Source organism: Canis aureus, chromosome 21, assembly GCF_053574225.1.
Source record: "Canis aureus isolate CA01 chromosome 21, VMU_Caureus_v.1.0, whole genome shotgun sequence".
Lineage (NCBI taxonomy): Eukaryota > Metazoa > Chordata > Mammalia > Carnivora > Canidae > Canis > Canis aureus.
In genome coordinates this window covers 8533894-8559147 of record NC_135631.1, presented here as the reverse complement: position 1 = coordinate 8559147, position 25254 = coordinate 8533894, and the positions used below count along the sequence as shown (strand labels likewise).

The 25254-nt window shown below is 51.2% G+C and overlaps 1 protein-coding gene across 4 annotated transcripts in view; it reads left to right on the top strand.

The window, feature by feature from the left end:
- Positions 1-25254, top strand: part of SHANK2 (SH3 and multiple ankyrin repeat domains 2) — a 509914-nt gene that overhangs the window by 21527 nt on the left and 463133 nt on the right. For all 4 annotated transcript variants that reach the window (XM_077862790.1, XM_077862788.1, XM_077862792.1 and 1 more), the window contains exon 2: positions 7656-7756. The gene's annotated coding sequence lies outside the window, so the exon portion shown is untranslated. The remainder of the gene's footprint in view (positions 1-7655; positions 7757-25254) is intronic.

Below are 25254 nucleotides of genomic sequence, written 5' to 3'. Positions count from 1 at the left end.
CATTTCTTACTTGCTGCCTTTGCCGGGCATCATGCGTTCATGTGTGCTGTAGTGTGTGCCCGAGCTTCGTGCCTTATCACAGCTGAGCAGTATTGCCATGCGTGCCTGGACCACAATTTATTTATCCCTTCATCACGTGGTGGACAGTTGTGCTACTTCGAGGCGTGAACACGGGTGTGCAAGTTTTTGTGTGGACGTGTGGTTTTTGTTGGGTTGAGGCTTAGCCAGGGAGTGGAATTTCACGTCCTGGGTCACCTGGTAACTCTGTTTAACTGCTTTTTTGTTTTGTTTTCCACGTGTACTTTTTTTTTTAAGGATTTATTTATTCATGAGAGGCACAGACAGAGAGAGAGAGAGACAGAGAGAGAGAGAGAGAGGCAGAGACATAGGCAGAGGGAGAAGCAGGCTCCTCGCAGGGAGCCTGATGCGGGACTCGATCCTGGATCCTGGGATCACGCATTGAGCCGAAGGCAGACACTCAACCACTGAGCCACCCAGGCATCCTTCCACTTGTACTTTTAAAAATAATGAATCTTTTCCACTTTAAATAATTGCAATTGTGAGAAATAAAGCCAAGATAATAAGTCCCTCGGGACCCCCTGTACCTTTTACCTAGTTTATCCTCAGCGGCAAAATCCTGCACAACTGCACTGCCTTCTTATGACTGGGGTGCTGTCAAGGATGCAGGGGAGGAGTTATAAGTATTTCTGTTAGCACGAGGAGCATCCCTTGTGCTGGGCTTTCAAAGCTGTGGATCTCCCCACCTGGACCTCTGATCTGCTGTCCACCTCTGCCATTTTGTCATTGTGACACTTGTGCAAGGTAGAATCCCACAGCACACCTTTCAGGACTGGCTTTCCTCTCTGGTGTAGCTGTACCGGTTGTTGTGTGTCCATGGACCTCGTCTTGCTGAATGGTATTCCGTGGTATGTATGCATCAGTGTGTTTAACTGCTTGGCCTTTGAGGGACACCTGGTTTGTTGGTAGTTTTTGGCTGTTGTGAATAAAGCCACTGCAGATGTTAGTGTATATAGGTTTTTGTGTGAATATGAACCTTTATTTCTTTAGGATAAATGCCCTGCGTGCAAACGCTGGGCTGTAGGATTGTTGCACAGTTAGATTTTTAAGAAACCGCCACATTTCCCCCCAAAGCCTGTACTGTTTGACATCCCTGCCAGCAACATGTGAGCAATCTGGTTTCTTCGTTCTCACACCAGCGTTTGGTGTTATTTTAGGCATTTTCCTAGGTGTGTAGTGAGCCTCGCTGCCTTGACGTGCATTCCGTTAGTGGTGACGATGTTGAGTTATCTTTCCCTGTGCCAATCCGCCGTCTGGCTGTGTCCCTCATGAAGTGTCTCTTCACGTCTTCTGTTCATGTTTTAACTGAATTGGTTGGCGCTTTACCGTTAAGTTTTGGGAGTTCTTTCCATGAGAGCCTCTAGTCCTTTGTTAGCTGTGTGGTTTGCAAGTATGTTTCCCCATCTCTGATTTCTATTTTCATCTTTGTGATGGGTCTTTCACAGACAGAAGCTTGTCCAGTTTATCTGTTTTCCTCTGTGTGGCTTGAATATCTGATATTCAGTCTGAGAACTCGTCGCCTCATCCTAGATCCAGAAGATTTTCCTCCTATGAGAAAATGTTGTTTTTCTGAAAATTTGATAGTTTCATTTTATGTTTACATTGCTGATCCATTTTGAATTATTTTTGTGTAACTAAGGTATGGTCATGATTTTGCTTATTGATGTCTAATTATTTCACCACCATTTGTGCGAAGGCTGTCCTTCCTCCACTCAATTCTTTCTAGACCTTTGTCCAGAATGAGTTGGGCATGTCTGTGGGTCTGTTTCTGGGCTCTCCACTGAGTTCTGATGATCCGCGTGGCCATCCTTCCACCAGAACCACACAGCCTGATCACTGTCACTGCACGGTAAGTCTTGAAATTAGGCAGATGGACTCCTCTCACTTGATTCCTCTTCAGGTTTTAGTTATTCTAGTTCCTTTGCCTTTCCATATGTTTTAAAATAATACTGTCTCTATCTACAAAAACGAAACAAAACAAAAACAAAAAACAAACCCCAAACCAAAAAAACCCACCAGCTTACTGAGCTTTTGTTTGGAATTGCATTCTACCTGTGTGTCGACTTGGGAGGAGTGACATCTTGACTACGTTGAGTTATCCAATCCATGAACGTGGTATGTCTCTCCACTTCTTTAGATCTTCTCTGTTTTCTTTCCTCAATTTTGTGTAGGTTTCAGCACACAAGTCTTGTACGTGTTCTGTTAGATTTACACTTCAGTATTTCATTAGTTTTGAGCATTTATAGATGGTGTTGTATTTTAAATTTGGGTGTTCATGGCTAGCATATGGGAATGCAGTTGACATTTATATGTTGACTATATCTTGGGACTTCATTCAACTCACTTTTTATTTTTAGGAGGCTTTTCTTTGTAGATTCCCTGGGGTTTTCTACAGGGATGTCATCTACAAATGGGGACAGTTTTATTTCTTTCTTCCCAATCTGCTTGCTTTTTATTTCTTTTTCTTGCCTTGTTGCATTTCATAGAAGGTCTACCACTAAGTTCAGTAAGAGTGATGAGAAAAAACGTCCTTGCTTTTGCAGACAGCACTTTATCAAGCTGAAGAAGTTCCCCTCCTCCTATTTTGGGGAGAGTTAGTCATAGATGGATGTTGAAATTTGTCATAGGCTTTTCTACATTGATTGATAGGATTGTGTGATTTTTCTTCTTTAGCCTGTTGATAGAGTGTATTATATAGATTGATTTTTAAAAAAGATTTATTTTAGAGAGAGAGAGTGCACACATGCACATGAGTGCATGAGTGGGGGGTGGGGCAGAGTGAGAGAATCCTCAAGCAGACTCCCTGCTGAGCATGGAACCCAATGGAGGGCTTGTTCTCAGGATCCTGAGATCATGACCTGAGCTGAAATTAAGAGTTGGACTGAGCTACCCAGGCATCCCATAGATGGGGTAAAAAAAAAAAAAAAAAAAAAAAAAAAAAAAAAATATATATATATATATATATATATATATATATATATATATACACACATATATGTATATTGAACACCAGCCTTGCATTCCTGGAATAAACCCCAACTGGTCATGGAATATAATTCTTTTCATATATTGCTGATTGATAAAATTTTAAGATTTTTTTAATAAAGATTTTATTTATTTATTCATGAGAGACAGAGAGAGAGAGGCAGAGACATAGGCAGAGAGAGAAGCAGGCTCCATGCAGGAAGCCTGATGTGGGACTTGATCCTGGGACTCCAGGACTATGCTCTGGGCCGAAGGCAGGCACTAAACCACTGAGCCATCTAGGAATCCCCCAAATTTTAAGATTTTTATTTTGTTATTCGTAAGGGATATTAACCTATGGTTTTCTTTTGTATTCTTTTTACAGGAGTTTGGTATCAGGGTAGTACTTGTTCCATAAAATATATTGGAAAGTATTTTCTCCTATTCTGTTTTCTGCAAGAGAGTGTGTAGAATTGATATTAATTCTTCACAGAATTTACTAATGAAATCATTTGGAGATTTATTTTTTTCCCCAAAACGGAGAGCTTCAAAATTAAGAATTCGATTTTCTTTATAGTTATAAGGGCTATTCAAATTACCTATTTCATTTTGGATGAGTTGAGATGGTTTGTATTTCTTTAAGAATTGGTTTCTTTTGTCTGCATTGTCAAATTTATGTGTGTAGAGGTATTCATAGTACTCCTTTGCTATCTTTTTGATAATAAAGACTGCAGGGTCTGTAATGGTCTTCATTTCATTTTTGGTATTGGTAATTTGTGTCTGTTTTTTCCTTCTTCAGTTTGCTAGAGTTTTGTCAATTTTATTTTATTTATTTTATTTTTTAAAAATATTTTATTTGTTTATTCATGAGAGACAGAGAGAGAGAGAGAGAGAGAGAGAGGCAGAGACACAGGCAGAGGGAGAAGCAGGCTCCATGCAGAGAGCCCAATGCAGGACTCGATTCCGAGTCTCCAGGATCACACCCTGGGCTGAAGGCAGCACTAAACTGCTGAGCCACTGGGCTGCCCGAGTTTTATCAATTTTATTGATTTTTTTTTTTTTTAATAAAGAATCAGGTCATTGTTTCATTGTTTTTCTCTATTTTTCTGTTTTCAGTTTTATGTGTTCCCCAGTCTTATGATTATTATTTCCTTCCTTTTGCTTACTTGCTTTGGATTTATTTTCCTCTCCTTTTGCTCGCTTTTTGAGATATGTCCTTAGAATTTGATTTGAGATTATTCCTTTATCTCTGATGTATGCATTTAGTGCAATAAATATTTGTCTTATCACTGCTTTAGCTGTGTGCCACAAAGTTCGGTATGCTTTGCTTTTTTGTTTTCATTCAGTTTCATGTATTTACAAAATTTTCCTTTGAAACTTTAATGTATGGATTATTGAGAAGTATGCTTTTTTAGTTTTAAAATATTTAGAGATTTCTGTTACCTTTCAGTTATGGATTTCTAATTTGAATCTGTTGTGGTCAGAGACACATTATGTATGATTTCACTTTTACATGTGTTGAGGTTATTTTGTGGCCTAGGTTATGATCTGTATTGGTATATGTTGATGAGCACTTTGGAAAGAGTGTAAATTCTGCTGTTATTGAGTGGAACGTTCTATGGATATCACTTAGAATCTGTTGGTTGATTGCTTCCACATCCTTGGTGGCTTTTCTGTCTAGTTGTTCTGTTAGTTGTTGTTGAAATGGGGGTATTGAAATTTATAACTGTAGTTGGGGATTTGTCTCTTTTTCCTTTCAGTTCTATGCATTTTTGCTTTACACATTTTCCTCCTCTGTTGTTTGGTGCGTACACATTTAAGGTTGCCATTCTTCTTGTTGGATTGACCTTTTGTCACTATATAATGTTCCTCTTTGTGGTAAGTTTCTTTGTTCTGAAGTCTGCTTTATCTAGTGTCAATATAGTTATGCCTACCTTCCTGTGGTTAATGTTTGCATATCTTTTTTCATCCTGATTATGTTACTATTTGAAGTGAATTTTTGTAGACCTCATATAATTGAGTCTTTTAAAATCTTTTTAGTCCATTTGACCAATCCCTGTCATTTAATTGGCATATTTTGACCATTTGGCTTTAATGCAATAATTGATATGTTAAGGCTTATGTCTACCATTTTGTTTTGTTTGTTTTCTCTGTTTTTCATATCTGTTATCTTTTTTCTGCCTTTTTGTGGGTTATTTGACTATTTTTAGAATTCCACTTGGATTTATCTGTAATTGTTTTTGAGCTTTCCATAGCTTTCTAAGTGGTTGCTCTAGGCGTTATATTCTGTACACATAACTTTACCACCACCTACTGTGATACAAGCTTGAGTGAAACATATAAACCTTACTTTTATGTCCTTTTACCCATCCCCACTTAATAATATAACTGTCTTAAATATTGCATTGCAGTTTTTGCTTCAATTGTTAACCATTATTTAGGAAACTTGAGAAAAGGAAAGCCTATCGTATTTACTCATATTTTAGCTTACTGTGTTCTTTTTTACTTCCCAGTGTTCCAAGTTTCCTTCTTTTATTGTTTCTGTTTAAAAAGCTTTCTTTAGGCATTCTTTTAGGATGGGTTGCTGATGGTAAATTCTCTTGGTTTCCTTTCATCTGAGAAGGTCTTGATTTTCTGTTTATTCTTACAGGATGTTTTTACTGGATATAGAATTTTAGACTGATAATTCTTCTCTTTCATTACTCCAGATATATTGTGTGTAGCCTCCAGTTGTTTCCCCAATATACATAAGGTATCATTTTTTACTGTCTGCTTTCAAGATTTTTCTTTGTTATTAGGTTTCAGAAGTTTAATTATGATGTATCTTTGTGTGAATTTCCTTGTTTTATTCCATTTGGGGTTTGTTAAACTTTATGGAATCTGTAGGTTTATGTATCTTGCCAAATTTGGGATGTTTTCAACTGTTAACTTTTTGAGTATTTTTTCAAGTCTGCCCCCCAGCCCCCCTCGGGGATTCTGATGAGGTTATAGGTACACTGGTCCCTGAGGCTCTGTTTAGTTTTTAATATTTAGTCTGCTTTCTCTCTTGTGCAATTTAGATAATTTCTATTGGTCCATCTTCCAAGTCATAGGTTATTTCCATCCCCTCCCTGCTGTTGAGTCCATCCATTGAGCTGCTTGGTTCCTACTGCATTTTTCATTTCTAACATTTTTACCTGGTTCTTTATTTTTTTAAGATTTTATTTATTCACAAGAGACACACAGAGAGAGGCAGAGACATAGGCAGAGGTAGAAGCAGACTCCTTGTGGGGAGCCTGATGCGGGAGTTGATCCCAGGACCCTGGGATCACACCCTGAACCAAAGGCAGATGCTCAACCACTGAGCTACCCAGGCACCCCCTACTTGGTTCTTATTTGCCTCTACTTCTTACTGAGATTTTGTTTGTTTGATGAAACTTTTTTCATCTGTTTCTAGTATATCCATACTTTCTTATTAAAGCTTTCTTATCATAACTGCTTTAAACTCTTTGTCAGGTAACTCTAACATCTTAGTGTCAGCCGTTGGCTGTCCTTGTCCTGTCTGACTTGTTCTGTTTGACATCTCCCTGGTTCTTGGACCAATGAATGATTTTCAGTGGAAATGTGTACATTTTCACATGCTGCATGACTATGGGTCTTGAACCTCCATTTCAGTTAGTGTTCTCTGACACCGTTCTTGCAGGGGAGGAGGGGTGCTGCTCCATCACTGCCAAGTGGGTATAGAAGTCTAGTTCTCTAGTTGGCCTCTGTTGATATTCCAGTGAGGCTCCTGGTTATTGCTATAGCATTTGGGGCTTCTGCTCCTTATGTGGTCCCCACCAATACCATTTCAGTTGGTGATGCAGAAAAGTCCTGACTCTCCATCAGCAATTTCCTGACCCCAGTGCGGTGGGGTAAGGGAGGGGTGCCTTGCTACTGCCAGGTGGGTGTGGAAACCCAGGCTCCCCTAGGTGCCTGTGCCAATACAGTGGAATGCAAGGAGGATTTATTACTCCCCTTCGGGGAAGAAAATCCCAGCTCCTTACTTTGGCTTATCTGACATCACCCCCATGGGGGTTTGGGGTGCCTATTACAGCTACACAGTCTGGAAGTCTCGGCTCCCTGCTCAGCCTTTGCTGCTGTCAGTCTGAGTGGGTGCCAGTTTATCTGTGTTGTCTGTTCAGTGGTTATCGTCTAAACACATTGTCTCATTAGGCTGCCACTTTCCTGGTCCCTTGGCTAAAGAACAGTCATTCTTGGTTGCCTTTTGTGTGCTTCTACTGGTGTGTATGGGTTTCTGGCTCTTCAGCTAGCTCCACGTCTGGGATAAATAAGGCAAAAACCCAACCCAGAGAGCTGACCACCGTGCCTTTTGTTGGGTCCCCCAGTCCCTTGCCCATCTTCCTCCTTCTCTCCCCCTTCAGAGTCGCATGTTTGTTTTCTGTGCAGCATCCTGGTGTTTTAATTACACTTTGTAGGAAGCATAGGGAAAAGTACACCTACACCATCTTTCTGGAAGCCTAAGTGGAGTCCCTGGTTTTTAGCTCAGAGATATCAGGAACCACTTGGGGTTTTAACATTCTGCCTCTTGACAGCTTCTGTTTGACCATATCCTGTCTTCTTGTTTTTCCCAGCTCTGGAAGGCCCTCCAGTGTCCGTGCCTTGGCCCACTGGAGCACGGACAGTTCCTGTTCTAAGAAGCTTTTCTACAGGGCCCAGTCCACAAACGCCTCTGGTGAGTTAGCGCATTTTCTCCTTGTCTTTTCACCTGCAAGCCAGTCACGGCTGTCATGGGGTAGACTACCTCACCCCTTCTGCACCATGGCTGGAAGATGGTCAGTGTCTTGCAGCCCAGGCTCCTATTTTTGTGTTAGGATGGGTAGAGGATAAGCGGAGTTGTCCTCAATACTGGGGATACAAAGCCTGCCCCCTGGTCACCAGCTGATGTAACTTTGAGGCGACATAACAGGACCACAGCTTCAGATCCCCGGCTTTGCCTTTTCCTCTCTGCTGTTGAGCCCATGCTAGGCCCAGCCAGTATGGCTGAGTGTTGATGGTGAACGAGGGCAGTGCTATGAGTGTCTCTGCACCATGGACTGGGGGACCCCTTTTGTGCCTGGGGGCAGTGAACAATGGAGGGAATCCCATGATTTGTGTTTCTGCAGAGTCAAGACATGCCCTGAGCTCATTGTGTAGTCCACTGAGGAAGGTGGGAGTCCAAACCCCTTTGGACGAGTTTCTCAAACTTCTCTTTTTCAATTGAGAAGATATTTTAGACATTTTTTTCTGACTATGAACCCCAGTGAAATCTTAATCCTACAAAATGCTGTATATCTGGTCCTTGTGTGTCTTCTACATCTATATCTTTCAGTTAAAAACCCTAAGATCTCTTTGACCCTCTAGGCCCCCCATGGGAAGGCGTGTCCTGGGGATATAGATATGGCAGGCAAGAGCCCAGGGCCAGAGCCCTGCCCCGCTGGTCAGCACCAGCTTTGAGGGTGGGGGTGAGGGTGGACTCTCAGCCCTGCCTGGAATCCAGTCTGACCTTCTCATTCCCCTGTCCAGGCCTTCCACGCTGTTCTCTGCATGCTCTGAGCTGCGTCACCCCTCTCCCCTGGGGGAAGATGGGCGTTCTCCTGGCTTGGGGGTACTGGGGGGCTCCGTGGAGGAACGGGCCAGCCCCAGCTGTCCTGGCTGAGTGGGCAGAACCAGGATTCCCCTCCCTCTCTCTCTCTCGCCGATGCCCGATGCTGTTCCCTTGTTGGGAACCACCTGGCTTTGAACCCTGGCCTGCAAACAGTAGCTGCTCATTCACTGTTCTTGCCTTGGGGAGCATTGGCCTCAGGCCAGCTGAGCTGTGTTGGTTCATGACCAGGGTGAGCATCTTTGAGCTTCAGCTCAAGGCCTTCTTACTTCTGTGTTTCTTTGTGAGAAAAGGACACGTGGCCAGTTGATTGGAGCTCTGGCCCATCACCATTTGGGGTCTGTGATTGTGGGCTGCCCTGTGGACATTTCTCTAGAAAGCCTTTGTCAGGGCCGGACCTTGAGTCTGTTCTTAGGGAACTTCTGTTGGTTCCCTGATGGTGGGGAGCACTTGAAGTCAGAGTATCCGCCCCTGCGATGGTGGTCATTGCCACACAAGGGGAAAGAAGAAGAAGAGTTTGTCGGGGCCCCTCAGGAAGGCTAGGAGTGGATCTGCAGTGACAGTTGGCCATCTCTAGGATATGGGGGTGGCTGTTCACTGAGAGACTAGCCCAAAACGAGCATCCCAGGGCCTCTTGGCTGGAGGAAGGATGGATGGAGGCCCTTATGCCATGGACGAAGAGGGCTTGCCATCACTGGGACACTGCCCTTCTGCGGGTCAGGCTGTGCTGGGTCCCGGACTGGAGGCAGAGCAGGGACAGAATTATCGGTCAGGCTCCTTCCCCCTCACCCCGGCCCCCCTCAGTTGCCCATCCTGCATCCTCCCATCCTGCAGTTCTGCCTCATTGGAAGCCACAAAGGGACCCTGCTCCTTAGTGGTCTTCCGATGGCGTGAGGGCACCTGACGCCCCCCATGCCTGGGCTGCTTGGGCTCAGCAGCATCTGCGTGGAGACATTTATCACCTCATAAATCTACATGGATTCTGGGCTTCAGACTTTTGTCCGTGATCACCTCCTGCCGCCGCGCAGAAAGAACGGGACATTACCCTTGAGTAGCAATTTACTTAGTAGCCAGGATGTCACGTAATTAGTGGCAGAGGGGTTCCACTTCAGAGTGACAATTAATTTACTTTCTATTGCGAATTCTCACAGCCAATTCAAGGCGTTAGTTTATGAATTCAAGGATTTGGTTTGCCTCAAGTGTTCTTTGTTATTGCCTCAAATTATCCTTCCTGCTTGTGGGTGTAATCAGACAACCCCTAGTGATTAATCAGATGGCAGAGAGAGGGTTTCTGATGCTCCAGGTGATCCGTCCTGGGTGGTGAAGCAAGACATCAGGCAAGAATTGCGAGCACGGGGCTGGGGCCAGAGCTCTGTTTTCTGCAGTGATGCTCAAGTGTTTGCTCCAAAACTGGGGGCCTGGGCGTGTGGTTCTGAGTCAGGACTCAGCAACCCCTGGCTCACATGCCAAATCTTGCCCATCATCTGCTTTTGTTAAAATGTTTTTTTTTTTCCTATGGTGGTAAATTACACATAACATAAAATTGACCACTTAGCCGTGTTTAAATGCACAGCTCAGGGGCATTAAGTGGATTCACACTGTTGTGCAGCTGTCCCCATTATCTGTGTCCAGAACTTTCCATCTTTCCAAACAGAAACTCTGTCCCTATGAGACACGAGGCAGTGCCCCCCCCACCCCTCTAGAGCCCCGGACCATCATCCATTCTCCATCTCCCTGGATCTGGTGATTCTAGGGACGCTGTGTGAGTGGAACCCTGCAGTATTTGTCCTTTTGTGACTGGCTTATTTCACTCAGCCTCATGTTCCCAAGTCTGTCTACGCCATGGCAGGTGTGAGCGTGTCCCTCCTTGATCAGGCTGAGTGACTGTCCAGTGTGTGGATGGCCCACATCTTGTCTACCCACTCATCTGTCCGTGGACACATGGGTTGCTTTCTTTCACCTTCTGGCTGCTGTGAATAATGCTACTCAGGGAACTGGTGCACAAATATCTGTTCAGGTCCCTGCTTTGCACCTGGAAGTGGACTGGCCGGGTCACAGGGTACTCTGCTTCACTTTAGAGGATCCGCCAACCTGCTTTCCAGGGCAGCTGTACCCTTGTACACCCTTGTACAGAAGCAATACACAAGGCTTCCAGTTTCTGCAAATCCTCTCCAGCATGTTTCTTGTCTTTTTACTAATAGTCATCGTAGCAGGTGTGAAGTGGTATGTCACTGTAGGTTATTTTATTTTATTATTTTATTTATTCATGAGAGACACAGAGAGAGAGGCAGAGACATAGGCAGAGGAAGAAGCAGGCTCCTCACAGGGAGCCTGATGTGAGACTCCATCCTTGACCCCAGGATCACGCCCTGAGCCAAAGGCAGATGCTCAACTGCTGAGCCACCCAGGTGTCCCTCACTGTGGTTTGATTTGCGTTTCCCTGATGACTTGTGATGCTGGGCATCTGTTTCTGGGCTTATTCTCCATCTGTATATCCTTGGAGAAATAGCCATTCAAGTCCTTTGCCCATTTTTGAATTGGGTTGTTTGATTTTTGTTATTAAGTTATAGGAAGTCTTTATGTATGATGGCTATTAATCCCTTGCCGGGTGTGTGATTTGCAAATCTTTTCTCACAGTCTCCAGGTTGCCTTTTGTAAATAAAGTTTTTGGGATTTTTTTTTTTTTAGATTTTTAAAAAATGTATTTATTCATTAGAGACACACGGAGAGAGGCAGAAACATACGTGGAGGGAGAAGCAGGCCCAATGTGGAACCTGATCCCAGGACCCTGGAATCACACCCTGAGCCAAAGGCAGACGTTCAACCACTGAGCCACCCGGGTGCTCCTGTAAATGAAGTTTTATTGTCACACAGCCACATCCATTCCCTTGAATGCTGTCTCGGGCTGCTTTCACCTTCCAGCAGCATCCTTGATGTGACAGACCAGGTGGTCTGCAGAGGTGAAAATACATCCTCTCTGGCTCTTTACAGAAACATTTGCCAGCCCTGTTCTAAATGATCTGAGCACATGAGTGCTGAGAACCTGCAGTGTGTCTCTGATGGCATCCTGTGACAAGCTCACTCTCCACAAATCCCAGGGGCGTGGGTGCCCAGCATGGTGGCATCTGGTGGCCTCCTGGTCTGAAGCCCACAGGGGCTTGGTTAAGTTACATGGCTTTCTTTCATCTGTGGAGTGCTGACACTAGACTGGGGGGCTCCATCTTGCTGGGATGCTGGGCAGGGAGGCGTTTAGGCCCATGTCCACTGGTGCTGGAAGAACCAGGTTCATGATGCAGGGCTGGGTTGGTGGTAGGGCAGAGTTGGTTCAAGGCTTTCCTCCCTGTTAGCTGTTTGTCTTCTCTGTAACGTATCTCTGCTCACAGGGTCAATGGCTCTTCACATGACTCTTAGTCATCAAGCGGTCTTGGAGGTCAGGGAGCTCAGGAGCAGTGGTGCCTTGTGCTGGGCAGAGCAGCACTTCCTGAATAGGAGGCAGACCCTGCGGCCACCCACTCATCTCTGGGCACTGTGGATTCAATCCAGAAAATTTAGGAAATAGCTTTATTGAGATAGAATTCACCTACCATATGGTTCCCTTTTTAAAAAAGACTTTATTTATTTATTTATTTATTATTTATTTATTTATTTATTTATTTATTATTTATTTATTTATTTATTTATCAGAGAGCAAGAACACAAGCAGAGCAGCAGGCAGAGGGAGAGGGAGAAGCAGGCTCCCCACTGAGCGGGGAGCCCAATGTGGAGACTCGATCCCAGGACCCTGAGATCATGAACTGAGCCGAAGGCAGATGCTCAAACACTGAGCCACCCAGGTGCCCCCAGTTCCTCTGTTCAAACAGAATACCATTCAGTTCTTTTTAGTGTATTTGTGGAGTTCTGCAGTCGTCACCAAAACCAACTTTAAAATGCGTTCATCACCCTGACCCCCCACCCCCCTTCCCTCTGCAGCCCATTGGCAGTCACCCCCCTCCCCTGTCCCTAGCAGCCAGCAGTCTGGAGAGAAGGAGGGAATATCCCTTCCGGACATTTCACCTACGTGCAGTTGCACACTGCGTGGCCTTCTGTGTCTTCACAGTCGTCCACGTTGTAGCAGGTGTCATGGCTTTGTTTCTGTTTCTCGTTGATGGATGGACCTCACGTTCCGCATCTGCTCATCAGCTATTCTTGCTAAAAAGGCCATGATGCATCAGGCTGCTCGTACGGGCCTCACATGGATGTATGTTTTCATTTCTTCCGAGGCCATACCTAGGAAAGCTTTGCCGCGTCACGAGGCAGCTCTGGGTTTAACCTTTCAAGAAGCCTCCAGACCGTTCTCCCAAGTGGGAAAACCCTTTCGCCTTCTAGGCACCATCATGCGAGGGCTCCTCTTTCTCCCCATCCCTGCCAGCGCCTGTTACTGGCTGCCTCTGGTGGGTCCCTGCTGGCCTGCTGGGGGCATGGTGGTGTCTCCCGGTGGTTTCGCAGCGTGCATTTTGATGATAAGCCACGTGTCCCCGGTGGCCTTGGCCTGGGTGGGGCAGTCTCCCTCTGGGTCTGTAAGCACCCCTCCACCCTGGAGATGCCAAAACAGAAGATACAGAAAATGAAAAACATGTTGCCAGAAAGGGAAGATCACACCTGCTTAAGATGAGCAGAGGGCTCCCTAAGTGCCCCTGCTAGCCCTTTACCCCCATTGGTGGCCTGTCGTGGGGATGTCCAGACAGGATTCTGAGACTCTCCCATTTCAGAAACGCTGTTTGGGTCTGATGCCCCAAATGGCCCACATGATGATCAAGTACTCCACGGCAAAGAGCCAGCGCTTTCCTTTGTTCGCGTAGTGTAGACATCTCGGCTTAACAGGCAGGTGGCCCCCCTCCTTGGTCCCTAGATCCTGCCTTGGGGATTAACCTGATGGACGAGTGACGTGTATCTGCAAACCTAAGGATGTTCAACTTGTCGCAATTTAAGAGAGTGAAAAATTGGAACAAACTATGATTTCCAGAAAAGAGGAATATGAGGACTAAGGGAATCTTGGTGTCGTAATGGAACAAAACTGAAACGTCATTAGAAATGAACAGTTGGGGCAGCCCGGGTGGCTCAGCAGTTTAGTGCAGCATTCGGCCCGGGGTGTGATCCTGGAGACCCGGGATCGAGTCCCACGTCGGGCTCCCTGCGTAGAGCCTGCTTCTCCCTCTGCCTGGGTCTCTGCCTCTCTCTCTCTCTCTCATGAATAAATAAAATCTCAAAAAAAATTAAAAAAAGAAATGAACAGTTGTGCAGACCACCTGGCAGCTCTGGCGGCAGGTGATGACCAGCAAGGACAGGTGATGACCAGCAAGCACTCGGAACAGAAGCTGTAGTGTGTGTGTGGGGGGGATTCACCCGAGCGAGCAGGAGGGAGCGGGGCCAGGCAGCCTTTGATGAGTGAGTGAGAGCAGGGGAGGCCCCTTCACTATTCCTCCTGCCCCCCTCCCCCCTGCCCACAACCAGGCCTTCCTTGGCTGGCACTTGCAGGGGACCCCAGAAGCCCTGGTGCTGGGTAGACCCAGAGGTTCAGTGCAGAGACCAGGGGGGCCTGTGTTCCTATCCACAGTGAGGGGAGCCCCAGGGCCACCTTTGGGACACCCCTCCACGGTAGAACTCTTAAGGGCCAGCTTTTCTCCTTTTCCTTCTGCTCCTATTATGAGTTTCCAGAGATTTGCAGCTGGGGGGCCCTTGGGCTTGGAGCGGGGCCATGGGGGATGCTGACTGGGAGGCCAGCCTAGTGCCACCCCAGGGGGCACTGGGGAGGAATTGGCTGTGCACTGTGAGGTTGTGGGGCTGTGTGCACACATGGCAGCTCCATCTACAAGGCAGGGGCGATGCTGTGCCTGGGCTGCTGGCAGAGGGGTTTCCGCCAGTCCCTCTGCATCTGAGCCCCAGAGAGCAGGCCAGCTTGCCGTGGGCGGGGAGCCTGGCTCTGCTGGGGGCAGTGACGGGATGGATGTCTGCTGTGTCATCATGCACTTTGCACAGTGAAGGAAAGCACGCCAGCTTGTCGCCTCTCCATCCCAGAGCCTCGGGGTCTGTGGTCCTTAGATAAACGGGGAGGGGAGTGTGACTGTCCCCTCCCTAGATTCATGTCCCCTCTGGGCTTGTGTAAAGGAGGTGACCCTCAGTTACTGTGGTTCCCCCAGAGCCCAGGAACCACCAGAAGAAGCCAGAGGTGACCGTGTGGGGGGGTCGAAAGTGCCTCCCAGACCTATCAGGTCCCAGCCCCAGGGACCTGGGCTATGACTTTATCCAGTGAAGTTTTTGCAGGTGTGATTAAGTTCAGGCTGTGTGAGATTACCCCGGATTGTCTCATTGGGCCGCTAATGAAACCATCACAGGAGGGAGGCATAGAGGAGAGGAGGAACCCTGTGGTGCAGAAGGCAGAGATGGAGGGACGCCTGGCCCCCCAGGAGCTGCGGGAGATGAGATGGGAAGGGCCCTCCCGTTGAGCCTGTGGAGGGAGTGGGCTGAGGACACAGGGCCCAGCAGGTGCAAGCTGCTCCCCACACCGTGGCCCGGGAACCACCGAGGGCAGTGAGCGTCTCTGTCCTCTCAGCACCGCCTGCCCCGGACGTGCTGGCTCCTGTCTCCATGCCAGGGCCAGACCCTCCCCCCAAAATGCCCCAGAGCATTCCATGCATTTGAAGATTCCTTCCACAGACATGAGGCACGCCAGCGCTGCCGCCTCTGGAGCAAGATGCTCCTCACCGCTGCCTCCTCCTGCCTTCTGTGTTCCTGCCACAGCTGCTCTCCCGTTGTCTGCCTCGGCTCAGCCGCCCCGGCTCTGCACTCCTGGACCCTCATGTGTGAGCCCAGTGGGGCACGTCGTAGCCCCCTCCCTGTCCTGACACGGCGATGGGTGGTTCTCACTACAGCAGGCGGCGAGGGGGCAGGAGGCGGTGGGACACTCATGAGGGTGTCCTCGGGTGCGTCCCACGTCCCCGATGGTTCCGTCCCCGACCCTGGGCTTTGCCCCTGCTCTCTCCACACCCCCACCGTGTTCCCACGTCCCCTGATGTGGGGGATCTCCCGTCCCACCCCACGTTGTCTGTGAAGCACCGTGGCTGCCGCGCTCCCTGGGCCTGCGTGGGTCACAGCTGCAGCCCAGGGCATCGAGGCCGTCGTGGGAACAAGGCCACCATCCCCTGGCTTTCCCTCCGGGACCTCCCCTCGCCCCCTCCCGCTGGTTCAGACTTGGTTACCAGTGAGGCCTGGGGAGGGAAAGAAACCTCTCCAGCCCCGTCGGAGTGGGGACCCCGGGGACCCAGGGAGCAGGGGCTGGTGTCTCCATCAGGGAGGCTGCCTGCTTCCACAGTTGGCTGGGTCATTCTGGAGATTGGGGAAGCCCCGTGAGGACTGGGTTTACGAGGTCTGGGGACAGGGCTGGCGTCCACCGTGCTCCTCGTGTGGCTCCCCCTGCTCATCCCAGCCAAGGACCCACCGCGTCGCCATCTCCCAACAGTACCGGCCTGTCCGTGCCCAGTCGGCGTGTCTGCCGTGTTCTCCGCGGCCCCTGCAGACGGCCCCCAGGCCGCGCACCTGCTCCTCCCCAGGGACGGAGACGACGGGAGGAAGAACTAGATCAGTTTCTCCAGAAAGGCCTTCTTCGTCCCAGGAGATGGGCTGTGTCATTTCACTCTGACCGCAGACCTGACCTGAGGACCAAGAATTCTTGGAGATTCTAAGACTGTGCCCACAAGAAATCCATTTCAGGGTGCTTGGCGGGCTCAGTCAGTGAAGCATCTGCCTTCAGCTCAGGTCATGATCTCGGGGTCCTGGGATCAAGTCTGGCGTCAGGCTCCCTGCTCAGTGTGGAGTCTGCTTCTCCCTCTCCGTTCACTCCTCCCCTTGCCCGTGTGCACATTCTCTCTCTCTCTCAAATAAATAAATAAAATCTTTAAAAAAAATCTATCTCAGTAGGGATCTGTCTTCTTAGCCTGCTTCCCACACGATCCTGCTGTGGGCCATGCTGGTAGAACCCCACTTTAACCCTTACAGGGTTAAAAGACCTTAAGACCAACCACTGGGACAAGGAGCATTTTTATAGTTACCTGTGGTACCTATCCCTGAGCTTCCTGGAAGCCAGGGTGAAAAGGGAAAGTTGAGATACCAGAAGTCAGTTGTCTGCTATTACTTCATCCAGAGAGCAGACTTTCTTTGGCATTCCAGCCTAAGGAATGTTTTTCATGTGACATGGTGTTTTCAGTTGGGGTTTTGAAGAAAAACAAAACCAAAAAGAACCAATATGGTTTTCAAGTATTGTCTGGCCTCAGTGAAAGCTGAGGATGTAACAGAAGCAGCTTTGAGGTGGACACGAGCAGTGATGGCTCAGGTGTGTTGACTCCTTAACATTTTGGAGGGATTCAGAACCGGGGGCAGAGGGACCGCTGGGCAAGCACAAAGCTTTCCTCAACAGTGGGTTGAAGAAGAGGGAGAATCGATTTGAGCACCTCCTGTGTGACTCCGTTTCTGTGAAATGTCCCAGCTGGCAGGTGTCTGGGACAGGAGTGCCAGGGGTCCTGGAGAGGCCACCCGGCCTGTGTTGTCTGGGAGCTTTTACTGCGAGCCAGGGGTAGGGAAGCTTCTAGGGCTGCAGTGACCCTGGGGGAGCGGGGCAGGGGGCGGCCTGCCAGCAGACTCCCAGGGTCATATGACCCAGGCTCCCCCGGGCAGGGGAGGAAAGAGCAGCCGGCCGCCGTCTCTGCTGCCAGAGATGTGGCTGGGGCCGCAGAGAGCTTCTCTGGAGCTGGGAGGGTCCGGGTGCGCACGTGGAATGTGGTTCCTCTGGAAGGAAGTGGGGGGGCAGTAACTGGGTGCAGTTATGACCTGGTCTCCTGTGTGAGGCTGATTTCCTGAGCTCGGAGATGCAGCCTGCCGGTGAGGAGGAAGTCAGGTGAGGCTGCAAGTAAATGAAGTAATATTCCTGTGAATATGAATGTATGAGTGTCTTTCAGACGAGAAGAGCCGTGCAGCCAAACCCGGGATTTTTTCCCCGGGGGGTGACACTGGGTGTTAAGCAAGGATTATCAAGGGCGGATTTACAGAATGGCCTGGGACGCCCTTAGGCCTGGGGCCTTGGAAGTTACCCAAGCCAGCTGGTGTTCACATTTGGGGATCGTAGACTCACCCGAGGATCTGCGGAGTCTTTGTGAGAAGGTGTCTAAACAGGCGCCCGTGATCAGCGACGGTGTTTGGCGGGTTACTGCCCACCCGTGGGCTCTGATGCCAGGATGGGGGTGCCCCCAGTGTGTCTCCCTGAGCAGCTGGAGGCTGCGGCTCTGTGGGGGAACCCCAAGTAAGAACCTCGCATCCAGAGCATTTGCTGCCCAAGAGCCCCAGGGACACACCCAGGCGGGTGAGTGGATGCTGGGCTGGAACTGGTGCCTGTCCTGCCATGGAAAGAGGGAGCTGCTGTGACTTCATAGCTCCCAGGGGAGTTTGGGAATTCCAGGAATTGTGCGTCCTAGGGTTGAGGCACTGGGTGTGTGTGTACCCCCAAACACACTCTCCCCGAGGGGGCCCCGTGACCTGGTAAAGGCCGGGCATACAGGAGGGGCCACGTGACGTGGGAGGCCTGACATATGCCACGCTTTGGGTGTCCGAGCCTGAGCACCCTCTCCAGGGTCATTGCAGAGCAAATCGGCATCTGGGTCAGCCGCGCACACAGCTCGGGGCACCTGTGCCTCCTGTTGGGTATGTCAGCCGTGTGTCCTGATTGGCCTGGCTGGAGGCCCCCCTGCACTGCCCTGTGGCTTCTGGGTGAGAACATCCTTTGGCAGCACCCCCACGCCCCACCCCACGCCCCACGGCTCCATGTACTTTACCCCCGCCTGTGGGGACCACCCTCGTGCCCCGGGGATGGGCTTGGCGTCCGGGCTCCACCCCGCGGCCAGGGCTCCTAAGCAGCGTCCCCCCAGCACTGGGTGACGTGCAGACGCTCGGCCCCCGACGGCAAGTCTTACATGAAGCTTGGAGGTTTCAATTCGAAGGCCAGGCCGCGTTGTGTGTTGTCCTCCCCGCCGACAGTGGCCGAGTGCCCTCCGGTTAGGGATGGTGCCGATGGTACATCTCGCTTCCTAAAATCTCTCTCCCTGGGGACATAAAACGTCTGGCATCCCGAATGCATGATGAGCTTTCTTTTCCATAATCTCTGGCCCAGGATATGCCAAGATGTAGTAGGCTCTTGTCTGGACTGTAGGGGGTGTGCACGTGTGCCCCCCGGGCTCTGGCTCTTCCACATCATCACGTCTGGGGTTCCTGCTGGCGTCTTACGAGCCCCCCACCAGACACCCTCGGCCCCTCTGCTGTGTTGGTCGCGCTGTCCCCAGAGCTCCTTCACGGCGGGCTGTGTGCTGCCAGCTGCGATGCCCGAGGCACCTGCCCAGGACTCTGCGGGGGGGAGGTGGGGGCATGCATGGGCAGGCCCTGCCTGGCAGCTGGACGTGCCCTGGGATTTGGAAAGCAGCCCTAGGGTAGGCTTTACAGGGGATTGGAGGGGTCCCCCTCCTGTCCTTGCACTTGAGCCTCTCCCGGGCCATCTCCACGTCCTCTCTGCTCTCACCTCTTCTGGGGGCTCCCTCCTTCCCTGACGGCTATTTTCCGCTTCCCGGCACGTCCCACTGCCCCCCAGTGACAGCCGCTTCAAGCCCTGGTCCGTCCAGGGCTCTGGCTCCCAGAGAGGTGCCACCTTGAGGATTAGCCAGAGCTGTTTGGGTTTGGGAGCCAGGGATGAGCAGCACCTGGCTTGGGAGGAATCAGGCCCATGGGGTCTGGGGCAGGTGGTCCTGGCCGCTGGGATGGTCCTTTTCTGCAGTGTTCAGTTTGGTGGAATCCATACTGTCCTGCTTTTGCTTCCTCCCTCCTTCCTCCTTGTGGTGTTGTTGTTGTTGTTTTGTAATCATTACAAACTTACCATGCGCCTAGGTAGTGAGCTGGTCCCCAGGAAGCGCAGGGAGGGGAGTGTGGAGTGTCCCTGTGGTTCCACACCTGGGCCCAGGAAAGTAATGCAGTTTGCCTGTTGGTCATAAGCCCGGCCAGGGATGAGAGGATCAGCTGCGGGTTCCCACCTTCTCTGAATATTTCTGCTCCTTCCCCCTTTTCTGTTTATTTCTCCCACCTGAGTGGCCATTCCACCCACGTGCACGTCCGTTCGCCTTCCATGCGAATCCTCCCTGGGTGTTTGTAGAAAAGGCAGTTAGCTAACAAGCGCGCTGAATGCTCCTGGAATGGATTCAGTCATGTTTAATTAGACACACAGGAGAACCCAGCCAGCACCATGTGGAGATGTGGTTCAGGTCCATCAGGTGTTTCTTCTGAGTGCACCTGTCTGCAGCCGTGTCTTTTTTTTTTTTTTTTCAAGATTTTTGTTTATTCATGAGAGACACAGAGAGAGAGGCAGAGACACAGGCAGAGGGAGAAGCAGGCTCCATCCTAGGACCCCGGGATCACGCCCTGAGCCAAAGGCAGATGCTCAACCACTGAGCTACTCAGGTGTGCCTGCAGCGATGTCTTTCAAACAGGATTGGAATTATAGGGACATAGGAGAATCTGAATGCACCAGCGGGGTTTAAGGAAAGCACAGAAGACTGCACAGGCAGGTCCCTCCGCACCTCCCACCTCTGCAGGAGTGGCCCACGCTGGTTTGGAGAGCCCATCGGTTCCTTGCCCCTCTTGTGTTTGTGGAGCTCGTACATGAGGAGACACGGAGAGTCCTAAATGGGCCGGCTCGGGGCACAAGGACAGAAGTCAGATGTGGGTCCCCCAGGATGGGGCTTGGGGCTGGTGAGACCCTCGTGCTGGCGGGAGCTGCTCCCCAGCCGCCGGCCAGCTGAGGGATGGCTGTCCCTCGTCCAAAATTCCAGGCATACGTAGGGGTGACCCAGTGGGTTGGGGGGGCAGCATTGGCAGACCTGCCCCTTTCTGGACCTTTCCTCCTGCTGGAATGCAGACATCATCCAAAGGTTTCCCACTGCTGTTTCAGGAACCCGTGGACATCTGACAGGTGTCAGATGGGTTCTCCTTAAATTTAATCCCAGCAAGCAGGTATGAGAGGACCTGGCGGGAGAATTCTGTCCTAGAGGTGCAGGCCAGGCCCTCCCCAGTGGGATGGTCACCCCAGGGCCAGGGCACTGTGGGGATGCTGTGGCCGAGCTCTCCTTCTCGCCTCCCACAGGTCCATGCCACCTTTGCTGGGTCCCAGGATGGAGCAAAAAGGCTGGAAGTCGGAGACTCTGGGAGGAATGTGGGCCATGGCTGGGGCCATGACGAGGGCCAAGTCCAGGGAGGGCTGGTTTGTCCCCAGTGGGGGCCAGGGAGGCTAACCTGGAGATGCCTGGGTCAGCATCCTCTGACAGGCTGTGATTGTGGAATCCAGACGGCCCACGGCTGGGGTCCCAGCCAGGGTCTGGAAGATGAGGTGAGAGCCTGTAGGATGGGCTGCACCAGTGAGAGGCCAGGACCTGGGATGCTTCCACCTGCACCTGGCACAGCCTCCGGGTTCCCGGTGGGCATGTGGCCTCCTGGAGCAGGATTGCCAAGAGCCCTGGGGACACTGGGGCTTCCTTTCTCTGGCATCTTCCTTTTGCACCTCACTGGGCCTCCCTTCATGGGAAAGGGAGCAGAGTGGGGTGCAGACATGAGGCTGGCTGTCTCCTGTCCCCTTAACTCTGTGCTCAGAGGGACGGGGTCTCATGCCCCCAGCCCGGGGTCCAGGCGATCATCCTCTACCTGGCATCCCCGTCAGCATCCCGTGGATGGGCCAGTGGGGAGGTGGTGTTTCTAGGGCATCTGCCTCCAGCCCCCTTCCCAGGACCCTGGGCTGCATGGCTCTGTAGGTGGTAACGTGAAGCACACCCTCGGCCTCTCCTCTGTAAGTCTGATCTGGCTTAAGTGGGAGCCATCTCGAAAGGAGATCATGGCCCAGGGGAGGCCTCGGGAGTCCTGCTGTCTCCCAGCAGTGCAGGGGCGGCTGGCCCAGGATGGATGCGGGGCGTCTGTGCGAAGTACCCCGGCCTCTGCTGTCCTGCTGCAGCTGCTTCTGCCGTGGGGAGGAGAGACCTCTGTGCCTCGCCACCTGGGAATTTGTGGGGACTCAGGTCTCTCCCTGCACAGCCTCGCCTCGCAGCTGTCTGGGCTGCCCAGGTGGGACATGCACCGGATCCTGTTACCTGCCTGCGGGATTCCTCCTGCAGGAGCGGCCTCTGTTCCAGGAGAAGTTGCTTGCGCTTGGCCCTGGTCCTCTGGTCACCCTGGTAGCAGATGTCCCTGGGATCAGCTCCGTGCTGTTTGTTTGGACTTAACATTTTTGACAGCTTTGAAAAGCAACTTGTATTCTTATAAATTAATCCAGCCCTTAGTTTCGTCACTCTTGCCATGAAGTCTGCTCCTCAGATTTACGTTACGGCCGCGGACAGGACAGTTGCGTTCAGGGTCCCCAAGATTGCCCTTGGGATCGTCGAGTCTCTAGAAGGTGCCATGGAACTCAGTGACGGTTCACACAGCAGAAGAATCTAGATTCAAATTGGCAGAGGTGCACGGCCGTCCAGGAGAGACCAGGCGCCAGCGTCCAGCTGTCCGGGTAGGGTCTAATGGACGGTATATGATTTTTCTAGCAGCCAGGTGTGACAAGGCGTGTGAACTGTTGCCACCTGGGGAGGCTCACTGGAGCCTCGAGCCCAGGATTTTATTGGGGGGTGGTCACCCAGGCAGAGCTGACCTCGGCGTCCAGCCCCTCCAGAGGTTACACTGATGTCACGTGGGCTGAGACCCCCCAACCACAAATCACACTGTTGGCATAAGCGATGTGATGTGGCCCAAGGCCTCGCGTGAGCAAAGACGCTGTATGGGCAGATCATTCCCAGGAGCCAGGCAGGGGCTTGGCTGTCATTGGGATGGGCCGGGTTTGGTCAGCTCAGGCCAGCCGAGTTAGCCCGCCACTGCTCCCCAGCCTGCAAGGGCCCGGGTGCCTCGTCCACGCCATGCGGGACCACGTCCTGGTGCTACCACGTATCAACTCCTCAGTTTAGGTGGTTTGTATTTCTCTTTGAGGCTCTCTTTCCTCGTTGGTGACGCAGGGCTGGCCTCGGTCCCTGCCTGGCAGGGTCTTGGGAGGTTGGCTTGTTAGCAGGCGCCGAGCTCTGACTCCTGGAGGTTTGCTGTCTCGTCGCCGTTCCCCGCAGACAGTTGGGTTTGCCTTCATGGACACTCTGCCCACGCACACCTGCTGCCCCGTTACCCTCATTATCTGGAGTCACCAGTGTGGGAGGAAGGGTCCCTGGTGTGTCCGCCTGGTGCTGGTGGGAATGGGAGTCCTGTTTCCTCTGTCCTCACCCTAATCCCTTCCCAAGGTTTTTCTTGAAGAGCAGATGTGGCCTCCTCCTCGTCCCAGCACGGAGCCCAGGGAGGGCTTTGGCCCGCAGACTCGGGCGCTGAGTGGGGAGTCCCTAAGGGAGAGCCCAGGGGCTAGTCCTCTTTGGATTTAGTTTCTTATTTTGGAACGCACACACCACCTCCTTGAGGGTCTCCTACCAGCTCGTGCCGTGGGGACCCAGGCTCCCCTCATGACCTGCTCAATCCAGGGGCTGGTGGGTCCAGGAGGCCCTGGCCATGTCCCGGTCCCCATGGAGACCTGAAAGAATCACTCAGCGGGATGGGAAGGAGCCCCATCGGAGCCCTTGGGGTGACAAGTACCAGCCCTGAACACTCCACGGAGCAGATGTTGCAAAGTACAAAGGATTCCTTCCAAGGAGTCAGGGAGGACTGATTGTATCTTGAGGAGAGGTCCAGACACATGAGCACCATGCAGGGCCTGGGTGGGGCCTGGGTGGGGTCTGGGTGGGGTCTGGGTGGGGGCATGGCCAGCCCTCCCTTTCTGTTGTTACTTAAACCCAGGAGCTGGGCTCTTTGTTGGCATTTTTCCTGCAGAGACACGTTGCCACCACTCTCCTGCGTCCCGTCCCCACCGTCCGCTTAGACAGAGGTCCCTGGAACAGAGAGTGATCTGCGCCTCCTCAGTCTGTGATTTCTCCACTGACAGCCTGCGACGGCCAGGAGGCAGTTGGCAAGAGCCGGGGTGATTTGGATGAGGGACAAAGCATTTGGTCTGGGGCCATGGAGACCATTTAGTACAAAATGTCTGATGTGGCCGTTGGCCGTTTAAAAGCAAAGTGATTAATAACTCACTGATCCCATCCTCTGCAAGCAAGATGTTCCCCGAGCCCCGCAGGAGGGGGGCAGTGATGTCACATACCATGTTCACGGGCCCAGGGACCCGCTCCAGGCCCGACTGATTCCAGAGGCCGCCCCCACCCTGGGCCGCTGCTTGCTGCTCCCGTAGCCGTGGTCAGGCAACCAGATAAACCAGTGCTTGTATAAATAATCCTAATTGTGGGCCTGTCCTATAACTCAGGGCTCCTACTCCCTTCCTAGAAGTCCCACTGAAATGTGGCGTTGGCAGAAGGCACTCGGCAGCTTCCAGAAGGTTCCTCAGTCCAGGGTGGCTGGAAAGAGTTTTGAGTTGCAGCCCCAGCCCACCCCCAAATTCATTTCTACCCGTCAGGCGATAACTCTTTCCTTTGGACTCCAGGGCTTTTCCCCAGGCTGTTTCTTATCTGCAGAACAGGGGTGGTCACTGGGCTTTCAGTAAAGCTGTGAGGTGTGCGTGCTTGGAGCATGGGGTGGGGGGGACACACGCCGCTCCTTCCGGGACCATGACTTCGTGCACGTGGTGCTTGCTTCTGCGTGGTCTCAGCGTGCCATGGTCTCGTGGGTGTCCTGCGGCTGGTGCTGGAAAGGGAGGTGTGGGGAAGAGTAATAACACCTGCGAGTCTACAGGCTGTCCTCGCGAAGATCTGGGAACTGACTTTAATCTTGATAGAAATGCTTAAGGACCATTTGTTTTCTTCAAAGCTGTTAGGGTCGTGCCTTTCTGTGGGGTGGCTCTCGGCAGGGATCTTGGTCTTGCCCACTGATGACGTGTCCTCAGGGCCTGTAATGGGCCTGTCCACCTCTTAGATGCTCAGCACATATTTGTTAAGAGAGGGGCGATCGAAACATTGGGCACAGATTCACCTCTATATCTGAAAGAAAGATCTAAAAAAATAAAAAATAGAGTAGTTGAGCCACAATGCCCCTGGGTGGTCTGGCGGAGGGTGGGTGCGTGTGAGCACAGGGTGGGCGTCCTGAGTAAAGCACATGTGACGGCGGATGAGGGACAGCCACTGTCCATGGCGACGCGGGTGGCTAATGCCTGTCTGGCCTGGGGAAGGCAGTCAGTCTGGCAGCTCCTCAGGGCTCAGTGTGGAGCCACCACAGGACCCGGCAGGCCCACTCCTAGGCCTGAACCCACGAGAAGGAAAGCAGGTTCACATAGGTACATCAGGAAGAATTGAGTACACATGTATGTGAATGCTCATGGCATTATCACAATAGCCCCAAAGTGGAAATAACCCAAATGGGCATCAAGAGGTGAGTGGATTGGGGCGCCTGGGTGGCTCAGTTGGTGGAGGGTTCGATGCTTGATTTCAGTTCAGGTCATGATCTCAGGGTTGTGTGATCGA